This window comes from Schistocerca nitens, chromosome 9 (assembly GCF_023898315.1).
Source record: "Schistocerca nitens isolate TAMUIC-IGC-003100 chromosome 9, iqSchNite1.1, whole genome shotgun sequence".
In the NCBI taxonomy this organism is placed as follows: Eukaryota; Metazoa; Arthropoda; class Insecta; order Orthoptera; family Acrididae; genus Schistocerca; species Schistocerca nitens.
Window position 1 is genome coordinate 63,328,882 of NC_064622.1, and position 17,908 is coordinate 63,346,789.

General features: G+C 39.8%; 1 long non-coding RNA gene across 2 annotated transcripts in view; it reads left to right on the forward strand.

Annotated features, from left to right (window-relative positions):
* LOC126202943 (uncharacterized) overlaps positions 1–17,908 on the forward strand; it is a 61,713-nt gene that overhangs the window by 41,815 nt on the left and 1,990 nt on the right. The gene's annotated exons all lie outside the window — the stretch shown is intronic.

The window sequence follows — 17,908 nt, forward strand, 5'->3', positions numbered from 1 at the left end:
AGCCTAGGGGATGTTTCCAGAATGAGATTTTCACTCTGCAGCGGAGTGTGCACTGATATGAAACGAGGAGACAAGGTACTGGCAGAAGTAAAGCTGTGAGGATGGGTCGTGAGTCGTGCTTGGGTAGCTCAGTTGGTAGAGCACTTGCCCGCGAAAGGCAAAGGTCCCGAGTTAGAGTCCCCGCGAAAGGCAAAGGTCCCGAGTTAGAGTCTCAGTCCGGCACACAGTTTTAATCTACTCCTACATTGTTGTTCACCACTGAACATACGTCAAAGCACCTTTCTAAAGGCAGTAAGACATTGCGATCAGATGTGACCACTCGATATAGCACGGTAACACTGAGCTTTCAGCTGCTCCGACCTACCACACCGCTAACGATACCTACATGGCAACAAAGCCGAGGGGTGGGCGAATCACAGCCCCCGCTGGTGGCAGGCAGTGGCAGTGGCAGTGACCTTGAGGTCTCTACTTTTGTGGTGTCTACCTTAGTTGTTTACCAGCGATGTTGTTTCAACGACATTATAAAGCATGTAATAATGAGTTACAAATTTCTTAGTCTAAACTTTTGGAATGTATGTGTTTAATAACATTACCCACTGACCAACTTTATACTGTGGTAATCTGCTCTCACAATTTCCCAGTCGCTCTTGGCATTCCAGGACTCTTGTGTTTGTTCTCTGAACACACCTCCAAATATCTCCTCTATTGTTTTCATGAAGTCCTTGACGGAGTCTCTGTCCTTTCCAACTCTTGGCCTTATTTTGTCAAACAGCCACTACATAGGCCTATGCCTCCCATAAACTACCCCAAATGGACTTCTGAGTTTACGTTCTTAAACTAAGAATAAACATCATCCTGATCATTATGATGCGCATTCACAGAATGATTCAGTATTCTTCAGACTGAGCGATTCACCCTCTCTGTCCTACGATTAGCCCTAGGATGCCATGCTAATCTTTAATTACATGGCTGCTTTAACGAATCTGACTTAAAGTTTGTCTCTGCTCAGTGGACATCGTTTCTGGCTTTCCAAATTTGGACACGCAGCTATTGGCCAATGTCTGTTGCCACCTGTTTGTTAGGTACTGCCATCATTTCTCCACAGATAGAAAAATGATAAGTAATAGTTAACACTAATTCCCAGATGTAGCCCTATTGAATGGCCTGAGGATATCCAACCCAATCATTTTAAAATGTTCTGTTGTTCCTGGTAACCTCTGCAAAAGTAATAACTTGTATCTCATATCTGGCCATTGCACACAATGTACACAACCCCTTACATTTCAGTCCACATCTTTTCTTCTGGTTTCCACAAGTAGTGTTACGCTACTCACATATTTGTAATTCTACAGACCCATGTCTTAACAATGTGTGGCCTTGCATATCTTTCAGAACTTCCTCTTTTAGCTTTGCTGGCACTACATCCTGCGGCCTCAACCTCCTTGTCTGACACATTAACCACCCATCCCACACAATGATTTGTGGCTGTAGGTCATCCAGTGGTAGGGTGATGGAAGGAGGCATGTAGGTACCTATCTGTGCAGGTGGGCTTTGTATATATTTTATGGCCAAGTTTACCATCAGGCTTTCGGTAAACTTCAACATTGAGGAAAGGTAGCACTCCATTCTTTTCTGTCCCATAGTAAATTGGAGTCTGCTGTGGTGGATGTCTGCTGCAATAGGCGAATCCTTAGTCCCTCTCAGGTTCATTACCAGCAAACATGGTCGCTATCTAAGGCCTTCTAACATTCTGATGACTTAAAGTGTGAATGTGTGTGTGGCTTATACTGATTTATTTCCCCAAAACCACATTCCACTTCTTTACAAGATGACTGAGTTGGAATTTTGCAGCCCCTCTTCTTTACGGGATAGTCGGCTGCTGGAAAATCTCTTGACGTCTTCTCCATCGAATAGAGCTATGTACAAGACCTTTTAAGCCTCTTTCTACTTATAAAATGAGTAGACATACAAACTTTCCTTTTCATCAGTTAACGATGTATTTGACTTTCATGCGCAACGTTTGTTTCACGTAACAATAGTCAATGACACAATAAGCACAGAGCAGCATACACACACACACACTAAAATCTCTATAGATTGCCGCGTCTACTTGCTTCCTGTGACTAATTTTAAACCGGCACACACATGCATATGACACGCAGTAGGTAGGATTTTACCATCCAACATTCGTATCTAGAATATCGTGTGTTCGAGACGGTAGAAGACTGAGTGGTTCTAGAATTTACACAGAAATTCTCGAATCACTACATATCCCCCCCTCAGATCGAACATGCGATATTTTATATATAATCATTACGCAAATAATATCACTCATAACACTTCATATTTTAACAGTATACAATTTTTTACATATATTTATGTACATGTCCCCTCCTTTCCATAACAATTCTCTGTCCTCTCTGGAACAATCTTTTGCTTATTGTTTCTGTATTCTTTTCTTATTTTACTTTGTTATTAAGACATGAACATTTACTCATGGTTTTAGTCAGCTTTACTAATATTGATGAATTGTGAGGACGCTTTTTCTTTTCTTTATTTCCTTTTTCAATCGAAAACTTTAGGTGTTTATGACATATAAGTAATCTATTTTCTATTCTTATCTTTTTGTACTACCTTTTTCCTAGTGTGTATTATTTTCATTAATTGTAGCTTGGAGCCGGCCGCTGTGGTCACAGATTCGAATCCTGCCTCGGGCATGGATGTGTGTGATGTCCTTAAGTTAGTTAGGTTTAAGTAGTTAAAGTTCTAGGGAACTGATGACCTCAGATGTTAAGTCCCATAGTGCTCAGAGCCATTTGAACCATTTTGTAGCTTGGAGGAACTCTGGACGAAATGAAAGTGTTCTTTTGACACTAATTTACTTCCACGAAACATAATAATGCTAGTCGTTCACAGAATTTTCGCTTTCCAGGATAATTCCTATAAAATTTGACTTTTGTCATGATACTGTCCCCTTCTTCTAGGATCAGCACCTATTCCTTGCTTGTGGGTTGACATTATGAGAGCAGTTCCTCTTTCCATTCTGGTAGGTATGCCCCTTACAAAACATCTCTATTTTTTAGGCCTCAGATCGTCCTATCTCCATGTAGGTACGTCTGCCCTTTATACTTAGTGAATGCCGGGTACACCCCCCTTATCCATTCTGAGTAGGATTCACGGTTCATTACCTTAATATACATTTCTATGTATACCATAATTAAGTATCTTTGGGTAAAGATATAAATCTATTTTAAGCTTCGCATTCATTCTTTAATATATCATTCACTCCCTAGAGTCCTCCTCTACTTATCAACTTCTATACTTTCAATAGATATTATGTCTAGATATACTACTGACATCTCCCTATCCTTCAGTTCATCAGTTTTTATTGCACTGATGTTGCTCATGCCTTTTTCTTATTTATCCATCACTCATTACTATTTTATAACTGTTCGTTGTGTATGGGCACCTCTCCTTATGTATATTTGGTGTAGAACTGTCATAACTCCCCATATATGTGTGAAATTCCCTGTGTACACACCTTTTCCCCTACAACACCTGGCGGTTCTCACATCATGACAGGCTTTGTCTTATATACTTTAATGTTTACATAGAAGTGTAGATTTGTCTATATGTGGATGTGTGTTCGTGTAGTCTGATTCTTCAGCGTTCTTATCTAAAGATAAGATGTAGGTTATTCGTAACCACGGAAATAAGGAAGGACTTCGGCGATAGAAGTTTATGAATATGGAAAGAGGGAAAAGATAGACAGGTCCTCAAGATGAGAAGTAAAAAAGGAAGAAATAGATGTGGTTGCTAGGATCGAAGAAGAGAAAAAAGATAGCCCCAAAGACAGGAAAACCTCCCCACCCCCCCTTCCTGAGGATCCCTACCTCTCAGGTACTCGAATAAGATGCTGGAGGAGGTTTGGTGTTAAATTGTCTCCTACAGAATGGACTTGTTCCACTTTCACCCTCGAGGTCCCCGAAGGAAATCCTAGCCACCCTATGGAAATGGAAAATGAAGAAGAATCAGGCACACTTGGTTGTGAGGGTTGTTCGAAAGGTGTGATGTGTGTTTTATGTTATCATGATTTATCTGTTCTTGTAACTCAAGCTTTTAGCTACAATACCCACCCCTTTCAAAATTTATACAACCCCTCCCATCTAGATCACATGTCATAAAAGGCATAAAATACTCTATACAAAATAGAAAATCTATACACTATGGTATAACAGTTGTCCAGCTAGTCACATCGTATTATATTTTCCACAAATATAATGCTTTATTCAATTTATTTCATCTAGACATCACATTTTTGTCCTTCTATGATTATCGTAAGTTCTCTAAGTTGTTCTCTATTTTATGATCATATTCAGTTTTTTTAAGCAATAAGATTATAGGATAGTTTTAGAATTTAAAGGAATTTGGTGCAGGAAAACTATTTGGTAGAAACACTGAAAACAACTTGGGATCTGACGGTGGTCACTCCGCCCATTAACTCAGAATGTTAATGTCCCTGGGGGATAGATGACTCTGCCCGGGTCCCATGGATCTGATATTAACTTTTCTTGTGCACTGGCAGACCAGTAATTTTCTTTAAATTTCTTTTGAAAGTCCTCCCAAGAAGAAAAATTCTCAATATTTACTGTGCTCCATTCTAAGGCTTCCCCTAAAAGGTACCCCACAGCAAATTCGATCTTCTTGGAATCTTCCCAATTTTTTGGTAAAGCGTGATTAAATCTTTTTAAGAAATGGGTCGGGTGTACATTTCCATCCGGCCTAAATTTAGGGAACTGTCTAGATAACCCTGAATTAGCTCCCCATTGTCAATCAGTCACAGCTTCACTAGTTAATACAACATTAGGTGAAGTTACCCTTTTTTCTACTTTGTCTTCTACTTTGTCCACAGTTCTCTATACCCTTCCTGGCATCAGTGAGTTCAGAAGAAGGGAAAGGCAATACGTTCCTGGATGTTATTCTCTCAGTAACTTCTCGATCTATAATTTCCCCAAATTGTTCCTCCAAACTAATTGCATTTTTAATATCAGAGTTAGTTACTTGCTCTTTGAAATTTCTTTCTACGTTGTCTACCCGTGTACTGACACCTGTAATTTGCGACTGAACAATTGGCGTTAACTCAATCTGCTTATCTACACTCTCTTGCAAAGTATACAACCCACATCTTACATAATTATACTTAATATTGTACACGTTTTCAAAAGAGCCTAACTTCTCAATAAGTTTGGATTCTACATTATTACATTTGTTCTCAATGCTAAGGTCTAACCTTTTTGACAAATCCTGAAAGGTATCATTCTGTTTCTGACGAAGGTCGGTAAACATATGATTTATATGAGTAGTCAAAGAGTTTGTCAACTCATTTCTTAGATCTGCTTTTAAATTCTCTACTTCAGTACTTATTGCGTTGAACTCAGTCTTCAAAGCGCCCATGCCCTTGCGCAGATTACCATTCTTCACTTTGAGAGTCGACCTTGGGACTTAACAAACCCAAATTTGTTGTTTGAATATTTAGTATTTCCCTGAGCATTTAAAGCGTCACTCTGGGTATTTAATTGTGAATCTAATGTATTTAACTTAAGACTTTGAGCATTTAATTGAGAATTTACCAACCCTAGAGTCACACTCTGAGCATTGATTAATTTTATCAACTCAGCCCAGTCAGGCACTTTCTTGCTAACTTTCATGGCCAGTTCTTAAGTGTCCCCAACTTGTTGTATATTCTCCATACTTTTATATGCTTTAGCTCTAGTAAGCATTTAAAAGTAACTTAAAATATGATAATGACACAATAAAAGTTCACTCGACAGTATCTTGTACCACTTCGTACTAAAGTAATGAAGTTTTGTTTCACACTAAACCGGCGTAGAATCCTCATAGAGTAGGTGAGCGGATGTGGAGGCAGGTCAGCACTGGTGAACAGCAGCTGGTGCTGGTGGCGTCGGATGTACGTTGGTTTCCACGTCTGCGTCCCCGCGACGTGTGTGAGAGCTGTATACTCCCCGCACTGGATCTTCGTGGTTGAAGCGTTCTATGCGTATTTCTTCTTAGTCAAATACATTGAAATCTTCTTTGCTGTTTTATAATTGCGAATTTTTCATGTCTTCACCATTTTTCATTTGAATTTTGCTCCATTAGATACTTGAACATATTCCAGTGTCTCAGAGTAAATCCCTTGTCATATTATGTTCGGTTGCTATGGCAACATGCAACAGCTTCTTTTCTCATTTTTGACTGAAAATTCATGTTTTTTCAGACCTTTCACACAGGTCGCCACATTCTAACATTTTGTGACATCTTAAAGTGTGTGTGTGTGTGTGTGTGTGTGTGTGTGTGGGTTATACTGATTTATTTCCCCAAAACCACATTCCACTTCTTTACAAGGTGACTGACTTGGAATTTTGCAGCCCCTCTTCTTTACGGGATAGTCGGATACTGGAAAATCTCTTGACGTCTTCTCCATCGAATAGAGCTAGGTACAGGAACTTTTAAGCCACTTTCTACTTATAAAATGAGTAGACATACGAACTTTCCTTTTCGTCAGTTAACGATGTATTTGACTTTCATGCACAATGTAATTCGTGCTTTCAACGTACATTTGCAACTTTCTGTACGTACCTCATACCGTCAAACATTAGAAACAAAATGAGTTACAGTTAAAAGAAACTTTCTCAAAATGAATCCAAAAATACGTCTTGCCTCTACCAAGGCTGAATCAAGAGTCTACAAGATTACTTTTTCAACTGTTCTTGTTTCACATAACAATAGTCAATGATATAATAAGCACAGAGTGACATAAAAACTCCATGGTTCTTTCTTACACACACACTAAACCTCTATGGATTGCCTGACAAGTACTTGTCGGTGCCGTTCAACCAGTGCGTCTACTTTCTTCCCGCAACTGATTTTAAACCTGCACACACAAACATATAATGTGCAGTAGGTAGGATTTTACCATCCCACACTCGTATCTAGAATATCGTGTGTTCGAGATGGTAGAAGGCTGAGTGATTCTAGAATTTACACAGAAATTCATGAATCACTACAGCCTCTGATGGTATTACTTTAATGTCAGTGATGTTCCTATTCATCTCACTGTCAGACTGGAAGTAGTCAACTATCGACTTTCTCTTAAGACTGTACCAGGTAATCTTGTGGCTCTCCCTTTTCCTGAACCAAGAGTTCCCAACCAGCAAGCCATTCCTTTGACAGAACTCCAATAGTCTTTCACCTTCCTCATTTCGGCAGCCCTAACCCTCTGGTCCAAGCACACGTTTGCAGCCTTTTCTTTCTCTTCCAACGTGTGCATTTAAATCCCAGGGTATTAGGCAGGGTAATAGAAATTAAACCAAAATAGCTACATGGGCCTACTGGGCCTAATCACCCACTGTAGTGAGGTCCAGGAGTGAACGCAGGACCAGAATAGAAAGAAAGAAGGTACCAGTAATCCTAGACTGATAACCAACAACCAAGAGGATGCTAATGTAAACCTGCCAATGAGCAATGGGGCAATACTGAATCGGAAAAGTGTGGGACCAGTGGGTAGTAGTAACCGAGGGTCCAAATATGTGAGAAAGGTCAACCTACATGAAGAAAGGATGCTTAGAGAGTAATTATGTGAAGAACCTGATGGCATTGGGTTGGGGTTATTGATTAAACCTGTCGTTAGTGGACAGACTGGCCAGAAAAGAGTGGCTTTTATTTTGGATTCTGCTTGTGAGGCAGGGATGATAAATCACTCATTGTTTAATGAAATCAATCTAGAGGGAAGTTATCCCACACGGCCGGTGTCAAGAGTGGACATTATTGATATAACTAGACTCAAAAGTAAGCCAGTGCAGTAGGAGACCATGGTAGATTTTTCTTAAGGTAATGTTACCTTCTCTCAAAGTTTTTTTGGCAGTGGAAAATTTAGTAAATGTGCCTATATTATTAGGTTTAGATTGGGTGGGAGAGCATCAGCTAATACTGGATTTCAAGCACAAGAAATTTCAGGTAAGAACCAGAGAATCAGAGGAGTTTGTGCATAAATTCCGTGGACCACAGGAGTTGATGAAATGACTGCACTGGAAGTCTGTATGGCCGAGACATTCTAAAATGGAAAAAATGAAAGGGTTGTAACGTGTAGATCACGTCTGGGAATGTTAGGTGTCACATGCTTGGGTAAAGATGAGACAAGGAGGTCCTGAACAAGAGTATTGTATATTCCATGTGCACAATAAGCATTAAATTGTGAGGCAGAGAGAGAACATGAAGGCAGTAAAGCCTCAGACAAGTGTTGTCAAATTATTTTTTCAAAAATTTCAAGGGGCGAGCCACACACTTGCTGAGGGGAATGAGAGGACGATGAGAGAACATGGAAACAGCAGCTGGTTTCTATAATAGTGCATTGTAGTCGACTTATAAAAGGATAGATCAAGTATTCGTCAATCCTTTTACATTCCTTTGGAGTGGGCCACAATATTAACATTATCATCATGGTTATCACAGTTCCATGGGCATTAAGTGAATGGCTTAGTTTATGGCCGATCTACACGATACACAGAGGCTCTGTTAAGGAGTTTCACAATATTGTTGAATTACAGAACTTGACAAGGCAAGTTTTTTTGCAAGTGTGAAAAGGGTATATTAACCGTTGAGCAGGCATGCCATTCTTCATAACAAGATTGGGCACATGCTATGCTTTCTACGCATGTAATGAATAGCTGTCTTTATATTAGCAAGGTAATCATGTATGAGCAAAATCACATTTTAATCTTAGTTTAATTAATCAGTGGTGGAACAAACTTACATCATATAAGCTAAAGCACTGTCTAATAAAACAATAATGAAATAAACTTTCATTGCATCACACTGTTGCCACGGACAGGGTTACCACACAATTACGACCCACTCGAAGCATTAAACAGTGTAGCTGCATCAGATCCCACCCGACTGGTTATTCGATTACTAATTATCTCATAGACAACCACCTCATTATGGACAGGGCCCTCCAGTGATCTCCCTGAGGAGGATATCCAACATCTCTGTAAATCAGTCCCAAGCTGAAGAACTGCTTGCATAAGGGCGAAAGGTGGACCAACACTTTATTGACTTGCTCAATTTGTGAAGCTCTTTATCTTGAATAAATCATCCATTTTCTCTGAAATTATAAATGTTTGTTTGTCTGTACCTGTACATCACATCTGCCGATTTCTGCCCCATTCGGATAATTTCTTCTTGTTGCATCATTAATTTTTTTCTTAGAGTGTATTATTATTTGTACAAATATAAATGGAAAAAATATGCACACACACATCATAAAGCCTTGAAGAGCAGACATTCAGTGGTAACCTTATATTTCATGCATTTCCCGTACATAATGGATGTACATGCACTTCTCATCATGTTTGTGAAACATACTAAGTGTAGCAAAAAAATGGCTCTGAGCTCTATGGGACTAAACATCTATGGTCATCAGTCCCCTAGAACTTAGAACTACTTAAACCTAACTAACCTAAGGACATCACACAACACCCAGCCATCACGAGGCAGAGAAAATCCCTGACCCCGCCGGGAATCGAACCCGGGAACCCGAGCGTGGGAAGCGAGAACGCTACCGCACGACCACGAGATGCGGGCACTAAGTGTAGCAGATTTGCAAATTTACATACCTCTGACTCATTGGGTATGTACTCAGGATCCTAGTCAGAGACATCAGGATCACTGAGTACGTCTTCTTCACTTTCTTGTAACTCTTGGAAAACGTAGACGGGTACTTCTTAGCACCAGTCCTTTTACCTGTCGCTTGCCATTATGTTCCCATGGCAGACAGCCACTGGCATTTACCATGAAGCATCACCCTGACTTCTGTTGAGTGAATGAGAACTTTTTCCTGATGTATAATATTCTACTGTTCAATGATCCTGTAACTCAAAATAAACAGCATTGGCACTTACTGTTGTGTTCACCCGAGCAATTCAGTTATTTTCTGAGTATGGTGACAACATTAAATTCCCGGCCACCTACTGTCATTCTGAATGGGATTACTGATATCCTAATAAATCTCTCCATCATTATTTAATAGATGTGTGTTGTAAATACTAAGCAGGAATAGCAGAAGTAAATGCTGTTACTTGCAAAACTGTTCACACCGTGTTATTTGTAGTACCAGCCATAAAGCCATTACAGATCATAGCTTAACTACTCGCCATTGGCAAGTTAATTATCAAACAGAACATGGAATCAAATTGCTCGAGGATGGCAAAGAAAATCAGCTGAATCATTTTCGAGGAATGACCCAGCATTAGTCTTAAATGACTGATGGGAACAGTCGAGAACCTAAATCTGGGCAGTCAGGCAGGGACTTGAACCCCACTCCTCCCTATGCAGGTCTAGCTTATTGGTCAACATGTCCGAGTTATGGAGGTTGGATAAGGAATACGTTTTTCCTGTAGAGGTTCCTGTAAAAAGTTACTACGTAGTGACTGTGCAAGTGGTAATGAACAACAGTAACTTTCCTTATTATAAATAACTAGTTTGCAGGATGTCAGATGAGGTTAATAAATGTACAAGAAAATGAAGCAGAATAATTTTGTTTCTTGACACTTGCCTACTTTCTCCAGTGGTGTTGCCACTGCCAGGAGTGAGAGGCGTCTGATACCACAGGCAAAAAAAGCGATGAAATGTTATTTGTATGGTCAGAAAAGACAGGGCTTTTGCATGGAAGATGCCTCTACCACAATGTCAGGATATAAAAATACACATATCAGAATAAAAGTACAATCTTTCATGAACCTCCCTCACAACCTTTTGCATTTAGTTTCCACTCTGGCAATTTACATTTTGTAAAATTTGATGTTCTTTGTGTGACATGCAAAGAGATAAATACCGTATTTACTCGAATCTAAGCCGCACTTAAATCAAAGCCGTATCTGATAAATGAGACTCGAAGTCAAGGGGGGGGAGGGATCGCACCTGAAATTTGAGACTCGAAATTCAAGGGGAGAGAAAAGTTTTAGACCGCACCTCCAAATCGAAACAAAGTTGGTCCACTGTAACATGAGACAAAAGTTTAGGACGAATGGATGAAGATACAGCTACAGTAGTTTGGTTCCAGTCGTAAGCTTAGCAGTTAAGCTTTACCAGGTAGCCATTGCTATGTGTCAGGCGCTCCGTCCGTATTTATACGGGTACCATTCCTTCTTTACGTGCTTCGTCTGGTTTGAATCAATTGCTTATTTTGCTTTGACCTGATATGTGTCATTCTCTTTGTTATAGATGTTTATGTCACTCTAAGCTGAAAATGCATTATTGTACTGTCATGCATTGTTTGTCGCATTCTGATGATGAGTGTTTACGACCTGTTGCCGCTCGCGGCATGGCTTGCTTTTGTGCGCGCTACCGCCGCTTACAATAATAAAAAAAAAAAAGAGGAATTGTCTCAGTAGCGGAAGAATGTCAAGAGACTGCTATTTGTTGTTACTTACACTGCTTATTTCTTTGATAATGATCAACAAGAACCAAATAATAGACTGCGTACGATAGATGATGTTCTGAACGAGACTTTAGCAAAAATTTTTCTCCGTTTGAAAATCTTTGCAGACGCCTCTTTAGTACATTACATTCTGCACAGAAATTAGTCATCTTAGATTTAAAAATCAAGTCAGTTGCCGTGCTTCATTTCTGACTGTATCACTATTCAGCATAAGAATAATACGAATATAAACATGACATGATATGTATATACTTCTGCGTTTGCTGTTGTCTCACTCTAGTTTCCTAGTTTATTAGGCAGACAGGATTTAAATGAGATAGCAGCAAACACGAAAGAATACATGGCATAATGTTTACATTCGTATTATTCTTATGGTGAAGAGAACTCTGGATGTGATTCAAGATTCATAAAAGTTCCTTTTAGCAACCATCTCTTGCCACAGGTAGGAAAAAATTCAGAACGTAGAGTTGACCATATTGACACACATCCTAGTCTTGCCAGTCGGATTTTCGTAGTAGATTTTTAGTGATGACTTCAAATAAATAGAGTGTGTTGTTGTCTTCAGTTCGTAGACTGGTTTGATGCAGCTCTACGCTTTTCTATCCTCCGTAATGTAGAGTAGCAACACTTATAAAATAAGAATGAAATAGAAATTAAACTTTGAAATTTAAAACAAAAATTTATTAGGTTTGCAATACATCTTATACGAAATGTTTAAAATATCAGTCATGATTCTGAATCACTATCACTCGATTCTTTGTTGCTCATTTCTTCATACAGAGCGCTGTCTTCCATACCATCTAGTGTACTGGATATCGAACCTTTTTTAAATGCTTGTTGCACAGTCTGATTTGGAACACACTTCCATGCATCATAAATCCATTGGCACATTTGTGACAAACTTGCTCGTTTTACGCGTTCTGTTAGTGACAGTTGTCTGTTGCTTTCCGAAAGCCAGTCTGTGTATATGCGTTTAAGCTTGTCCTTAAATGGTTTATTCAAACAGACGTCAAGTGGTTGCAGAATTGACGTCATCCCACCTGGAATTACTGACAAGTCCGTTTTGCTTTCCCCTAATTTTCGTTTTGCTGCAGGTGTTGTATGGTCTGCGTATGCATCTAATACCAACAGACTGCGTAAACCAAGCATTGTGCCAGGACGACGATTCCACGCACGCCTAATCCATTCCAGCACCATGTCCTCTTCTCGTCTGTACTAAATAGCTGCTTTGTATCTCCTAGTGGTAGCATAATATTAACTTGATGATACTGGTATTTTTTAAAGGTCATATTTGGCTACATATTGAATTACTTGTTTCTGTTTCCAGTACATTACTACTTGTCATGCAGTTTTATGGTGAACACAGCTACTTCTCATTCAGTTAACAGAACTTTTCAATCCTCAAATCTAGATATTCAGATGATTTGTAACAAGAGCGGTTAATGACGTATGTTTTTAATTCCTTTTGAATTATCAAGGATTCCAAATCTCTTGCTTCATATTTGATTGAGTAGATCACAGTTCATCTGAAACTGATTTTTATTGTCAATTGACATAAACCATTAAGGAGTAAATGTACTGGACATGAGTGTAAGAATTCAAAGATCCTTATAACTGTCTCTGCAAAATGTATGATTACCTATGTTACACATTATTTCTACTGCTTCCTGCTGCTGAATAAACACTTCATTTACTTTAGGTGCACTGCCCCAGAAGATGATCTTATAACATAAGTGAGAATGAAAACATGCAAAATAAAACAGAACTCTCGTCTTCAATTCAATGAGAGATGCTTCTAAGGGAAGAACATGCTAAACCAAGCTTCTTGATTAGTTTACATGTGTTGACTTCATTTTAATGCAGTACCCAATAGTCCGACAAAGAATTTCGCTGTGGGTGTTTCGTTTAGGATATTTTCATTAATAGTGCTAATTCTGGTGCTAACATAACAATTTCGCTTGTTTCAAATTGCAAGATAGTATTTCTGGGATTAAGAATTACATGGCTAATTGTAAGCAAGTTAACTGTAAACATGTTCACCTATCATCTAACAAGGAACCACTTAAGTGTGATGTCGCAAGTTCAATCTTTAGTAAGGCTTATTTGTAACAGTTATGTCAGGAAAAATATTAGCTGCTAATGACTCACCTTGTGCATCAGGAGGGCAACAGAAAATGAGTGCCCGTGAGGTGCAGAGTTCAACCTTCTATGGGATGTATGTATTACACTTCACAAAATGGACATAGTTGACATTTAGGGAATGTTTGAAATAAACCATTAGCTTGCACCATGAACACCAAATGAAAATTGATGCACCACAATGATCACAAAGGTGTGCACCCTCAAGATTGAAAGTGAACTTCTTTGGAGTTACAGACCGTGCAGGACATCCACTCTTAAAGAATGCATATGGAGAATCATATTGGTGAAACAGTCTGTTATCGAACTTATCACGAAACTGGCTATCCTTTAAGGCATAGCTGCAGATAATATGATCATATGGTTTACAGACATAGAAAGAAACAAATGTTCAGACGCTGAATTTGTCCAGTGATTCCAGGTGGTATGAAGTGCAATGTCACACATTTCGCAATAGGGATAGTTTGCTCTAAAGTAGTGTCATTTATATGCAGACCAGGAATTGAGTAAAAGTCAGTTTTTTGACCAACTGTTGGGCAAAAGCAGTACCCGTATCATAGTTGTAGTACTCTTGCGCACATTTTCTCACTTTCTGCACTTGCAAGATCAAGCACATGAGAGAAAATCATAGTGGGCAGAGCAACTCCAACTTCTGGCAACACAGTAAATAATTTTCCAGCCAATTTGCCATCCAAATTAAGTCAGCGTAACTGTATATGAATTCATTAAGGCACTGATGTTAGTTGATCTTGATACAACTCTCTTAGCACCTCTAATTTCCAGGACTTCTTTCATTTTCATTTCCTCTTCAAATGCTGACTGGTTGGAGATGAAAACAAATTTCTTCTGGATGAGGTATCAAATATATTGCTTCCCCCTACTTATAACTCCCGAGGAGATCATGAATGTAAAATTAGAGAGATGCGAGTGCGCACGAAGGCTTTCCGGCAGTCGTTCTTCCGGCGAACCATACGCGACTGGAACAGGAAAGGGAGGTAATGACAGTGGCATGTAAAGTGCCCTCTGCCACACACCGTTGGGTGGCTTGCGGAGTATAAATGTAGATGTAGATGTTCTTCCTGAACAATTGGATAGGTTTGTTTATCTCATCTACAAATTGTCAGGCTGATTCTGCAGTTTGCTATGCATCATCAAGTTGATGCTTTATTAGACATTTATTTATCTTACGTCTTCAAATTCTGTATCAATGTTTGTGGTTATGCAACCATCCACTGTGTCCCTTGAAATCACTTTAATCTGTGTCGTTCATGATTTGATGTGCATAACATACTAGGTCACTATCATGGACATCCTGTAAATTATATCGAGCATCCTTGAAATGCATGAAAAGCAGTTTTTATATCAAGTAAGTCTTCTCCTCTGTTGAATATCTGTAGTTTTCATTATGTGCTACACATTCATATTGCTGTAGCCTTGTTCAAAATCTGTTCATAATTGTTTTTTTACTATGCTGCGGATGATCTTCCCTGTATGTAATTTTGTTTAGTACCCGCTCCTTGGACAATGATTGCCCTTTACTGTGTTCCACTGGAGGCGGGATTTGTGGCTCCTTGCCCAACAAGAACGATGAACTACATGGCTCAACTCCTGTTTCAATATCACTTTCACTTGTTAAGCACATTTTGTCATCATTGTACTCCTCATTTACATTGTCTGCCCATTCAAGCATACAGGGTGTTACAAAAAGGTATGACCAAACTTTCAGGAAACATTCCTCACACACAAATAAAGAAAAGATGTTATGTGGACATGTGTCCGGAAACGCTTAATTTCCATGTTAGAGCTCATTTTAGTTTTGTCAGTATGTACTGTACTTCCTCGATTCACCGCCAGTTGGCCCAATTGAAGGAAGGTAATGTTGACTTCGGTGCTTGTGTTGACATGCGACTCATTGCTCTACAGTACTAGCATCAAGCACATCAGTACGTAGCATCAACAGGTTATTGTTCATCACGAACGTGGTTTTGCAGTCAGTGCAATGTTTACAAATGCGGAGTTGGCAGATGCCCATTTGACGTATGGATTAACACGGGGTAATAGCCGTGGCGCAGTGCATTTGTATCGAGACAGATTTCCAGAACGAAGGTGTCCCGACAGGAAGATGTTCGAAGCAATTGATCGGCGTCTTAAGGAGCACGGAACATTCCAGCCTATGACTCGCGACTGGGGAAGACCTACAACGACGAGGACACCTGGAAGGGATGAGGCAATTCTTCATGCAGTTGATGATAACCCTAATGTCAGCGTCAGAGAAGTTGCTGCTGTAAAAGGTAATGTTGACCATGTCACTGTATGGACAGTGCTAAGGGAGAACCAGTTGTTTCCGTACCATGTACAGCGTGTGCAGGCACTATCAGCAGCTGATTGGCCTCCACGGGTACACTTCTGCGAATGGTTCATCCAACAATGTGTCAATCCTCATTTCAGTGCAAATGTTCTCTTTACGGATGAGGCTTCATTCCAACATGATCAAATTGTAAATTTTCACAATCAAGATGTGTGGGCTGACGAGAATCCGCACGCAATTGTGCAATCATGTCATCAACACAGATTTTCTGTGAACGTTTGGGCAGGCATTGTTGGTGATGTCTCGATTGGGCCCCATGTTCTTCTACCTACGCTCAATGGCGCACGTTATCATGATTTCATACGGGATAATCTACCTGTGCTGCTAGAACATGTGCCTTTACAAGTACGACACAACATGTGGTTCATGCACGATGGAGTTCCTGCACATTTCAGTCGAAGTGTTCGTACGCTTCTCAACAACAGATTCGGTGACCGATGGATTGGTAGAGGTGGACCAATTCCGTGGCCTCCACGCTCTCCTGACCTCAACCCTCTTGACTTTCATTTATGGGGGAATTTGAAAGCTCTTGTCTACGCAACCCCGGTACCAAATCTAGAGACTCTTCATGCTCATATTGTGGACAGCTGTGATACAATACGCCATTCTCCAGGGCTGCATCAGTGCATCAGGGATTCCATGCGATGGAGGGTGGATGCGTGTATCCTCGCTAGTGGAGGACATTTTGAACATTTCCTGTAACAAAGTGTTTGAAGTCAAGCTGGTACGTTCTGTTGCTGTGTGTTTCCATTCCATGATTAATGTTATTTGAAGAGAAGTAATAAAATGAGCTCTAACATGGAAAGTAAGCGTTTCCGGACACATGGCCACAGAACATATTTTCTTTCTTTGTGTGTGAGGAAAGTTTCCTGAAAGTTTGGCCGTACCTTTTTGTAACACCCTGTATAAGACACCACACATTCCACTGACTCATCATGCAGGAGCACTAATTTTTCATCTGTCACTTCTTTCTCACTGTGTGAAATTCCTTTGGTTCCTTTCGGATGAAATGTCAACTTCAGCAACTGTTGTTGTAGATACAGTGCAATGTTTGCTTTGTCTATCGTTGCCATTGCTCTACATTGTATCAACACCACTAAGACTGTAGTACTGTTGCGAGTTACTCATTGACTAAGCAGTCCAACTACTCTACGCAGCTTCATGTTGTGCTCACCATTGGATACCTCCAGTCCCGCCCCCTGTTGCCAATAGCAGCCAACACTGTTGTTGCATGGCAGACAATATGTGGCGTGTTGAATACCGTAAACATCATTGGCCCTTTGCGACCTCGCACCCAAGGGGTTCCTTGTACGCTACGTCTACTAAGTTTGAGTTTAGAACCGTGGTCAGTGTACTTGTTTCATCAACAAAGATTACAAGACAATTCAAAAACTTCAAAGTTATTGAAAGACCAATTGTGTAGGTTAGAACAAACATGAGATGTCATATTTTACATTCCCCCACTCTGAGGTTTGTTGCATGTCTGTGACGCATTCTGACAAAGAGGCTTCATCCGTTCAACAGGGATGCTATTAATGTCGTGACACTTTGCCAACTAGAAGTCTGTGGTCCATGGAATCATAGGCTTTGACAAGGTTACAAAATATTCCAACAGTATCATTTTTTATGTTTAGCTCTGCTGAGCTGTTGTTTGTGAGGTCTTGCATTGCTTTCTGTGCAGAAAGCCAAACTGAGAGGCAGTTAACAAGTTCTGCCCAGATTTCAAAAACTTTTGAAAAGAGTGGAAGGACTGACACAGGTCTGTACTTAGACTGGTCTACGTATCTCCAGTTTTGTAGATGGGTGTTGCCATAGTACATTTAATAAAATTTTAAAATCAAATAATTGAAAATCCACAATGGAGCAACGAAAATATTATGAAAAGGATAGTTGCTTCTCACCAT